Raw genomic sequence first — 10,625 nt, 5'->3', positions numbered from 1 at the left:
CACACACACACACACACACACACACACATCAAATAGATTTGTGTACATAATTTATCAAGAACAAATACATATTGATGCCTTGCAACCTTTAACATCATTAGCTACATTTGCATTGTATTTGCATAGAGAATGTCTTGCAGCGGTACACCTTACGTGACCCCTTTGTGGGCGGGGTCACTTTAGTGTTCATGTTTGTAAACATACCCAAGGCAGAGCTTCATCAAAGTAATCCTAGCTCTCATTATACCAATGGCTAGTAGCATACACAGTCTTCCTTCTCGCTTGTTCATAACTAGCTCCAGTAAAATGACGTGATGATAATTACACCAGTTGGTTCCATCAATTCAAACCCAAGCCGCTGCCTGAACATCCCACTGCTTGACAGGGACACGTCAACCACATGGAACGCAGTGTCTCAGCTGGGCAGCGGCCCCTCAAACTTCTGTCTGTCTTGGATCCTTGGTACTGAAAGGACGGTTGATTTATTGTTCAGCCGTCATGGGTCACCAAGGCAGCTTGTTGTGTTTATCGGACTATTTGCTGTGGTGGTGGAAGTTTATGTGTATTCTGAAACAATTAATGAGTGTAACTAAAGATCCTTGCAAGTTACAAAAAAATGTTTTTCTGGGTATTTTCCTAGTCATAGAAAGTCAATGGGAGCCCAACTTGATTTGGCCGCTGTGGCGACCCTGAAGGTCGCCGACTCGGGCGCCCTAGCTGAATCATTAGAGCATGCCCTGAGCTATATCTGTGCAAAATGTTGCACTTTTAGACTGATTAGCGCGAAATTTCGAAGTGTATGCCACAGTGCCACTGCCAGGTACAAAATCTCTGCTCTGCAAATAATATAGTAACAGTATCAATCACATCTGACATGGTCTGGTACTCTCTGTGCAAAAAAAAAAACAACAAGATTTGAAAAGAACAGATATGTGCCATTCTACCACTTTTTCTAGTCACGTGTTCAAATACTGGATTGTGATTGGCTTAAAAGAGTGGTAAATGAGACAACTCTATGGAGTTGCTCAGAGTCCCCGGATGCGTTGTGATGCAAATGAGGCACATTTCCGAGATGAATGCGCCTCACAACGCATACGGGGACTTTGAGAGTCGGAACACCTTTCTCCAACCAAAACAATGACAGACTTCATGTTTAGAAGAAGATGAAGAAGGCAATGTAGTTATAGACATGTAGAAATCGGGGAGAAAGAGTTCTTTTTTCCTGAACCGGCATGAGCTGAAAACGTAGGTGGTCCATGGTCGCGGGAGTCCTATGTTTACTAGCGAACGTACTATCGTCATTTTTCGCCAATTCAACCTTTGTTAGCCTCCTGGTTGGTCCCTGACTGACCAACCAGCAGGCTCTATCTGCCTTGTCCCGCCCTGGTTCCGCCTTTTTTATGTTGAATTAGCTAAAACATAATTTTTGGAGAAATAAAAACATTTAAAAACATGCTGATTCACTATGCTGCCACTGAGCAGCTCCAATTGTTTGAAATTAGAATTGAGCACACAGAATAACAATATGAAGCAACTGAATTAACATGGCAGTGGATGGAATGTCCCACTGAATGTCCCACCAAGACACAGCAACCAATGGGTGTGGAGAGGGGCAGGACAATGGGCGGGACTTGACAAAGGGTGAATTTATTCCATTGGATCCAATGCAATCCGTCAACTTTAAAGCCCCCTTTCTCTGAACCTATGCTTTTCTGGAAGCGACCAGCCTCTATTTGCGGCCGAAACTGTGCTTCTAACTAGCGTTAGCCTAGCTGTTAGCTCTGGTCCATGCGTCACCTGACCAGAAGTCATGCACCTCAGCAGGAGTTGGCGCCATCTGATGGTGGCATTGTTGTGTTTATGGGACTATTTGCTGTGGTGGCGGAAGTTGATGTGTATTCTGAAACAATTAATGATTGTAACTAAAGATCCTTGCAAGTTACAACTGTGTTTTCTTTCATTTATATGGAAAAAGTGTTAGAAAAGCATTACCATTCAAGGTTGTGGGTTGTTGGCTCGCCTGCGGCTCGTGGCACAACCCTGAAACAGTGGTAAATCAACAAACCCACTCCTTCTCATGGTAAATGGCTTACTTCTCTACATACCAGTGTTCATTTTTACAGCCATTAGTCTTAGATTTAGTCTTAGTCAAAATATCAAAATCTTGTAGTCTTGTACTCTTAGTCGACAAAATTAACACTGCTCCAGTGCCCCCATTTATCAACAAGTGCTGCTGTTTTTCCACCTCGGTCAGTGCCAGGAATATGAGAGCACAAGGTTAGACCCAGAGAAGGAAGAGTAAATCTAATCTGATCCGGTTGCATTCGAAGAACAAACACAGATATTACGGAACATCTGAAATACCACCTACTGTAGTCATGCAGTGCTTTCCTCATTTTCATAACACAAGTCCAAAATTGGGTGTTCTGAGAATGGCATATCTCATTCACAGTCTCACAGACAAAAAAAGAAAAAAAAAACATCCAACCTTCAACCTAATCTTGTGTTTAACCAGTTGAACTCTAGCGTCCCTATTCTGAACATGTCATAATAGGCAAACATGCGCCACAAGGCACTAAGTGGATAGGTAACAGGTAACATAATAGGCAAACATTCTGTGAAAATAGCCGATTAGTAGATCAGCTATTTTCAGCAAAGAGATTTACTGTAGAGGGGGGAAAATGAGGGGGCCAAGTATACAGTATAGGGTTTAAATGGTTTATAATATTTTACAAATAGCCGTTATGAAAACTGGAAGACATATCAGTCTGCTGCATTGCATCTCTAGACACAGCTGTCTATCACTCCCACAAGCAATATGTTTCCCCCGTGGCCTATGGGCATTAGTTCACATAACAATCATTTTCATCAAATTTCCCCATTGTTCATTGTTAGAAAAAAAACAACTTTCGTTTGGCCTATAAATCTATATTCGGCTGGCGGATCAAATTTCTGCCCTTAGAAAATGGTATCCGATACGATTCGCAGGTGTATAAATCACCGGTGCACTCACTCAATCAGATACATGACATGTTATAGACAAGTGCGGGTTTAGATTGGAAAACAGGCCTGCTGATGATGATCTGAAGTAGACTCTGTCTCTCTCTGTCTCTCAATGTGCCATTGTTGGATGCTAGATGTTTGTGTCTGCAGGGCATGGCTGTTCATCAGAAGCTTTTGGGTTGATGCCACAAAAGCAACTTCTCTCAAAACACACCCTCGTCGTTCACACTCTGTGCGTCGCCCCGGGCGTTTAGTTGGTCTCTTCCCCAGCCCTAAATCAAGAGGTTGCAGACTGCACTTGACGATGTGGTGATGCGGTATGGAACGGAGCACAATGCATAGAGGCAACATTATGTCCGTTTGGAATCATACCAAGATGGTGTGTGTGAATTAATCCCGTTTGACTCAACGGCGTGTGATGAGGCCCTGTGCAACCGACTGTCTGACTGACTTTAAATTATAATTTCTTTAAAGTCACTGTGTGTTATCTACACAGTTAGGATTATAGGCTACTGCATATCCAGAGCACATTGGCCCTTCTAGTTTTGCTTAGCTTTCAACAACAGGAAAAGCTCTCTCTCTCTCTCTCTCTCTCTCTCTCTCTCTCTCTCTCTCTCTCTCTCTCTTTCTTTCTCTCTCTCTCATCATCGATGACTGCCATTCATGTACAATATGAAAATGGACATAATTGAAGCGACCGCGTTAGTTTATGCAGGACACGGCCAGCTGTAGTCAGCTGTCATTCAGCTCTGTTCTCATTCCTCATTCTCATATCTGCTGGTCATTACGTCACATGACTGCCATACTCCAATCAAAGCTCTCAATCAGTAGGGAAGGCTCCTTTAAATACTTCTTGCTTTCTCTACCTATGCTTGGATTCCGAAGCTTCGGAACATTCGCTGCTAGCTGCCTCCTCCTCCACCTTTCACGATCAGTCTGGCTAAGCTCAAATACTTGTGATTGTCTGACTAAGTTACATGTCAATGTATTAAACTCAAATACTGTGATTTTGACTGACGAAGTAATATATTGCTATTGTTCTGCTATTGTATCCCTATGGGGGGTATTGCTTAGCGTTCCCTGATTTAGCTTAGCATGCTCAAAAAGCAAGCACAAAATTCAGGGAACATCTCAGAACGCGGAGCCCATTAACGCCAAGATCAACTGTACTGTTTTCCATTTATGCAATAATGGTTAAATCTACTAGACGTGAGTTTTCCTGATATGGACTATTACTTAAAAAATACACACAGCTACAAGATAACATACACACGCGCGTGCTTAAGCGCACACACACACACACACACACACACACACACACACACACACACACACTAGGCTACAGTCACAGACAGTCACACCACACACATTTCACACACAGACCCCAAAAACCCCTGCTTTTCGCAGACGTTTTTAGGCAGCATCTGAGAATAATTATGCCGCTGCTCATATTTTTTGCCTCCCGTACTTAAAACAGTCCGTCGTGTCCAAGTGCACATTCCTTCAGTGGACTGACTCTCTCTCTCTCTCTCTCTCTCTCTCGCTCTCTCTCTCTCTCTCACACACACACACACACACACACACACACACACACACACACACACTGGAATCTAGGAAGAGTTCGAGGAGTGTGCATGTGCGTGCGTGCGTGCGTGTATGTATGCGTGCGTGTGTGCGTGCGCGCGTGCGTGAGTGTGTTCGCGTGCGTGTGGAGCTTGCCTTGCTCAGTCAGTGAGTGAGTGACGTCACCCCTCCATCCCCTCTCTCCGTCTCCGCGCGGAGGGCTCGGTCTCGGTCAGTGTGTGTATGGCTCTCTCTGTCCCTGCCTGCTGCCACACCGCGCGCACACACACAACCACCCACACACACTGACTACACACACGCACAGACACACCACACGCACACACACCTACTCCACCACAGTGAGTCAAGTCTTCACAGCCCACATTCAATTATGAAGAGCTAACGAGCACCACAGCCTGCCCTGAAACAAACGGGAGATATATATTATACACGCTGTTTTCTTTTTTTACTCTGGAGGTGGAGGACCGCTGTGGCGGTGCGCGTCTCTTCACTGAGTCCTCTTCTCTGACTTAAACCCCCCCCGAAGAACAGTTTTTATATTCACAAAAAGAGCGAAAGAACTCCAAAAGGAAAAGAGTGCAAAATAAAGAGCGAGGAGACAACACGGACGGGGGCAAGAGAGAGAGAGACAGAGAGAGAGAGAGCCAGAGAGAGACGCGTGAGAGACGTTGGTTCTGCGTGCAGACGGATTTTATTCACTCGCGGACTTTCGACTTGTTCATTTCTGGATGTATTATTAACAACTACGCGGCTGTTCTAAATGACGACGGGAGAGACCGAGTTTAAAAGACTGAACGCAGACATGGTGATAAGGTAAGAAGAAAGAGGAGAGCTTTAATGCCACTGGCAGTCTGGGCATGTTGGGTTCAGTTCAGCGCTCTGACACTGACAGTCAGACATAATAGAAAGTCCCTGCCTGCCTGCCGCAGTGATTCCGAGTGCACTGCTCGCACGGCTGTGGTAATAAGTTGATGTGAATATGCATAATGCATTAGAGGAACTACCTGAGCCATATGATATTAGGCTATTTTATTTGGGTTATATTCAGCTCTCTATGCGTAATTTGAGACCACGCAACCTTGTGGTGTCGCCTCTAAGCAATTTAATTGGGGAAAACAACGTATTAAATCGCTTTGAGCCTCAACATCATCAACCTCAATTATCTTTTGATTTCTTTGTTTTCCTGTGTGTGTGTGTGTGTGTGTGTGTGTGTGTGTGTGTGTGTGTGTGTGTGTGTGTGTGTGTGTGTGTGTGTGTGTGTGTGTGTGTGTGTGTGTGTGTGTGTTTTGGATAAGATCTGGTGAAATAGCGTTTTGAGCAGCTGGCATCATTTTTATTTGAGGCAATTGAGGGCCATGCTATTTAGTGAGTGGTGTGTGTGTGTGACTGTCAGTGTGAGCCGTGCGTTGTATCCTATTTATTTCAGGAAAAAACAGCATAATACAAAAATGTTTATATATTATGACCCCGTAGAAATTCAGTTTTTATTTGTAGCACAAATAATAGGTTATTAACACGTTCATTTGAATAACTTGGACGGATAAATAAAAAATGGACTCTATATACGCAATCCAGTGCAAACACATTAATTTGACACCCTGCCCTACTATTACATTGGACTAAATCGGCATGTCGCTAGAAGTTATGCTGAACGAGTCCGCTGTCAGGCTCTCAAACTGCATTCCATCAACTCTCTCCACAGACCCTCGTCTTATCTGCTTTATTTTTGGAACACTTTTTTTTTTACTCCGATAGCAAGGGTTTGAATGGCAGCCCTTTGGATAATAAGCTCTGCAAAGCACACACACACACGAAAACAACCTGAACACTTGTCTGTCAGCCCTCAGCCAGTCCATCATGTGTGAAAGTGAACCATTTGTTTTGAGATTTTCCTGTAGTGTATAGCATTGGTTCTCAAAGTGGGGTCCGGGGACCTCCAGGGATCCTTGGGGGAGATCCAGGGGGTCCTCATAGCTGAATGATGGTCAGGAACCAAAACCCATCACTGCTAGAGAGCCGTATACAAGAAAAATCTTCTCTTGTCCCTGGCATATCTTTTCAAATGGGGGTCCGCGGGCCAATAAGTGTCAATTTGGGGGTCCTTGACATGAACAACTTTGAGAACCACTCGTGTAGTCACTAGTCAGTGTGTAGTAGGCTATATAAAGGCTATATTCTGCACACATCACCTGTGCTCATTCAGTGCACCCATTAGGCCACTAGGGGACTTCACTCTCCTCAGAGTCAGCAGGAATGCAGTAGAGACTGACACAAGCCATTGAAGAGTATAAGATACTGTCCCCCCACAGCAATGCTTGCAACTTAAAAATTACATACAAAAGAATACATAAACAAATGAAAACAGTGCTTCAGTAAGTAAGGGAACTTTATTGGTCATGCTTGTGCTTCTCAAAAAGCATCGGTTTTGTTGTTGTATACATTAATGCCCTGTAGACTGCATAGGCCTAGTGATTTTGTAATTGTTTTTTAGGATATTAAGTAGGCCTATGCCCTTAATTGCAGTATGTTTCTGCAAATGGTTTTGTTTTAGCTGTTCAAAAGGATTGTGTCCAGTGCACTGCTTTCAGGCCAGGGACATGAAAATGAGGGAAGGGAAATGAGAGGGATGTGACTGAGGAAAGCCATGACGTGTGTGTGTGTGTGTGTGTGTGTGTGTGTGTGTGTGTGTGTGTGTGTGTGTGTGTGTGTGTGTGTGTGTGTGTGTGTGTGTGTGTGTGTGTGTGTGTGTGTGTGTGTGTGTGTGTGTGTGTGTGTGCGCGCATGTGTGTGTGTGTGTGTGTGTGTGTGTGTGTGTGTGTGTGTGTGTGTGTGTGTGTGTGTGTGTGTGTGTGTGTACACGCGCATGTGTGTGTGTATGTATAGAGTTCTCATTGTGGGGTCCGGGGACACCCTTGGGTCCTAAAGGGGTCCGCAGCAAAAATGAGGAACAGTTTCACCACCTTAAGCCTATTTTATACTTGAGCTATTCAAAGATATATTTTTAAATACATTTTATATATTTTGAAAATTCTTTACAAAGCAAATCTAATATGGCACAAAATCTTTTCAGATGAGGTCCGCGGCCAAATACTGTACATACACATTTGGGGATACTAGACATGAAAATGCTTCAGAATCACTGGCGTAGACTGTGAGGTGTGCATTTAACTGCCTGTGTGCATGTGCCTACAAAGGCCAATTTGTGTGCGTGCGTGTGTGTGTGTTTGCTCAAGCGATCCCCAGTTTACGGCCAGTAAGCAGTCCCAGAGAGCTCACCCCAGCAGCTCCACACTGTCTTGCATGTTTTACAGTTCCTAGCTCAGACAATTAGCGCTTGCCCATTTTTGACACAGCGCAATTAACGCTGCCACTGCCCGTTCGATTTCCAATTTCGCTGTTGCGACGGCAGCACTCAAAAAGAGACAAAATGAATATGCACTGACATGGCACACGGTTTAAGTGCTTCCATCCACAGAACGCTGATGGGAGCGAAGTGGCTCGTTTTCTTTGAAAAGAGCCGCTGAAGCGACCGTCTCTTTTTCTCAAAACCTCATCCCCGACTCGCTGACCTTTATGAAGGCATATGGGATGAGTCTTGTTATAACTCTCAAATGGAATATTCTAGCACCTTGAAAGAGGGGAAGCGAGTTCAGCTGTCTAGTGTGTGTTCTCATCTATGAAGGTGACACTACTCAAGTCAATAACTTGAGAGCCATTGGCCTATGAAAAGCTGTCAGGGTTAAGATACAGCCTTTATGAGGTGAGTCTGGCCATTTTTGCCTGCCATGCCTGCTAAACCTTTTTTTCAGTTTCTTTTCCTTCCCTTTTTTATTTTATTTGGTGCCTCAAGCACAGTCTGAAATCATATCCTGCATTTCTTCGCAGGGTCTAGCCGTGAAGAATCACTGGGGTATTTCAAGGTGGAAAGTCAGGGAAAAGTCAACAATGTAATTCAGATCTCCATTACTTTCGGTTGTTATTATATTTACCCTGAGTAGGTGGTGTTATTGATCACTTGGGCGCGTGAGTGGAGATATTGCGTATACAGCCTCTGGACTTTGGCTCCCTGACTGTTCAGCTCAAGTAACTGACGCGTGAGGACTAAAGAAGCTTCCAATTGTTCCTCATCCAATGCCCTTGTCCAGCACAAAATCAAGCACTCTTATGGGCATTGTGGGCCCGCTTTGCACAATTCCATTGTATGACCACATGCAAGTAGCTCTGACTCACCAGTCTATTTTAAAAAGAAAAAGAAAAGTGGGGAAATGAGAATGAGAGAGAAGAGGGGGGGAAAGTTTGCTTGCTTGTGGCGAGTGCGCGTGTCTGTGTCACGCGCACGCTCATGTTTGAGCACTGCTTAAAGGAATGCCAAGGGTAGGGCCCCCATTACGAGACTGGAATGAGAAATCAACACTTACATTACAAAAACGGATACGTAAACACAGGGGCCGCAATTATCGGGCGCCGAAGCGTTGGGACTGGAGATGGCGTGCCAGTGGATCTGTTAGCAATCACCCCCCCTCCTCCTCCTCCCCTCTTGCAGGCTGCCCTCTGTAATCCAGTGGGTGTAATCTAGCTTATTTTGCACCAGTGTCGGTCTTTAACAACTACCCACTGGCAGGCAGACCGGACAGCCGGCAGGCTAGCAGACTGGGTGGGTGGCTGTGGGGGGGAAGTTTGACTTACAGAGGTCATTTAGAAAATCACAGCAGCACCGCTGCGTATGGCCAAGAAAGCAGGAGACTAGTCGAGGGCACAGAATAGAGAGAGGGCAGGCTTTCGCGCGGCGGACATTTCGACCGTACGCGGCATCTTGCCTTGCCACGCGCGCACAGGGCAGTGCGTTTGGACATGCTTGGCATGTGTTTTGGACACGCGTGTTTTTGCGGTTCATATGTGCACATGTTACGTCGCGGCCATATGTTGATAAATGAGTGTCTGTGCTTCTGCGTCAAGGGCCCCCCCCCCCCCAACGATTTCCCAGCCTCACTTCAAACACAGGCCGGCTTGATGCGTTGTGACAAAATGAGAAAGCGGTTCGACTTCGCAGAACACTGAGCAAGCGCCGCGACATAATGAAGTGATCATGACTTTACCCTTGGTGTGCTTTGGCCTCAGTCCCACCATGTTGTGTATGTTTTCTTTTTCTTTCTCTTTCTCTCTCTATTCCCTCCGTTCAATCACTTCACTCACTTATTTACTTGGCAAGCATTTCCTCCCATAACCTCTAGTACTGCAGAACCCAGCGTCAAGGGTGGGTTGCTTGATAAAAACCACCGCTACGGGGCATTGCTTTTACACGTAGGGGAACGCTAGCTTCCCCCCCCCTTCTTTCTTTCTTCTTTTATTGATATTCAAGTTACCACTGGGTCTGAGTAATAAGAAGCCTATTTTCACGCCCATGCAGGCAAAATCACCTCTACTGTCCATCACCATGTCAGGGCACAGAGCTGAGCCATAAATATTGTTTTGCAGGGAGGGGTGTGCAGGGGATGTCCAAGCTTGTTCGCTCTTGTTTATTCTCTCTCTCTCTCTCTCTCTCTCTCTCTCTCTCTTCTCACTCCCCCATTCCCCTTCTCTCGCTCCTCTCTCATTCCATCCCTGTCCCCCATCTCTCTCTCTCTCTCTCTCGCTCCCATAATCTTTCCGTCTGTACCTTTTCATGTACACATCTATCTCTGTTCATCTTTATTTCTTGACATTAATCTTATGAGAAGGTATACCTATTTTGTGTGTGTGTGTGTGTGTGTGTGTGTGTGTGTGTGTGGGGGGGGGGTGTTTGACTTTAACACATTGCTCCACAATCTTTGATTTCATCCAACATATCCCCCTTCAGTGTCTCTCTTACATTATGTCTGGGGGTAACGCCTGCAGTTCAACATCACGCTGTCATCCGAGCTACACATTTAGCAGTACATGTCAGTGTGTGCCATAAGCATCGGGCTATAGACTAAGCCTATAGGGGAGATTACTGACGTGTTAGAAAATTGCTGAGAGGTGGGGAGGGGGGGATTGCACGACTGCTGCTCACTGCGCAG

The 10,625-nt window shown here is 45.3% G+C and overlaps 1 protein-coding gene across 4 annotated transcripts in view; it reads left to right on the top strand.

Annotated features, from left to right (window-relative positions):
- Nucleotides 1-4,872: 4,872 nt before the first annotated feature.
- Nucleotides 4,873-10,625, top strand: part of LOC308297742 (receptor-type tyrosine-protein phosphatase delta) — a 221,035-nt gene continuing 215,282 nt past the window's right edge. For all 4 annotated transcript variants that reach the window (XM_080741304.1, XM_080741302.1, XM_080741303.1 and 1 more), the window contains exon 1: nt 4,873-5,400. The gene's annotated coding sequence lies outside the window, so the exon portion shown is untranslated. The remainder of the gene's footprint in view (nt 5,401-10,625) is intronic.

This window comes from Nannobrachium achirus (assembly GCF_963921795.1).
Source record: "Nannobrachium achirus genome assembly, chromosome: 14".
Lineage (NCBI taxonomy): Eukaryota > Metazoa > Chordata > Actinopteri > Myctophiformes > Myctophidae > Nannobrachium > Nannobrachium achirus.
Note: the sequence above shows the minus strand (reverse complement) of the source record. Positions and strands in the feature narration are given on the sequence as shown.